A 590-nucleotide genomic window follows, 5' to 3' on the forward strand; every position below is an offset into this window, starting at 1 on the left:
CAAATGGTAGGGTTGTATTGTCATAAACTAAAAGTGGTCATCATAGTCCTAGCCCTGATAAAGAAATACAGAATGAACATTTTTACTGGTAAGCTTAGATATAAATGTAGTCACACTGCAGAGTGATTAATAAAAGAATTCTAAAGGAAATATAAATATGGTAACACTAAAGATCAGTAGAGAGCACTACTAAGAGCATCTCTGAACTATGAAGCTGTTTGTTTTATTTGTATATATTTATACACAGAACACTTCATGAATTTGCATGTCAGCCTTGCATAGGGGCCATGCTAATCTTCTCTAAATTGTTCCAGTTTTAGTATATGTGCTGCTGAAGTGAGCATGTGTTCATTACTTTTGAAATCCTGCTGGTATTTTTTTTCCAAGAAAAACTTTTGATCCTTCTTATAATGCAAAATATTTGACATACAGCTAAGGACTTTTAGTTTGGTAAATATATATATATATATATATATATATATATATACACATATATATATATTTATAAATATAAATATATATATTACCAAAAAAATAAATATTTTATATATTTATATAAATATAAATATATATATATATATAAATAAAAA

At 25.8% G+C, this 590-nt stretch overlaps 1 non-coding gene across 1 annotated transcript; it reads right to left on the reverse strand.

The window, feature by feature from the left end:
- Positions 1–237: 237 nt before the first annotated feature.
- Positions 238–344, reverse strand: LOC125935841 (U6 spliceosomal RNA). The gene has a single exon (XR_007461825.1). It is a non-coding gene; the product is annotated as a U6 spliceosomal RNA (small nuclear RNA).
- Between the last annotated feature and the right edge of the window lie 246 nt (positions 345–590).

The sequence above is a fragment of the Panthera uncia genome, assembly GCF_023721935.1.
Source record: "Panthera uncia isolate 11264 chromosome A1 unlocalized genomic scaffold, Puncia_PCG_1.0 HiC_scaffold_17, whole genome shotgun sequence".
Lineage (NCBI taxonomy): Eukaryota > Metazoa > Chordata > Mammalia > Carnivora > Felidae > Panthera > Panthera uncia.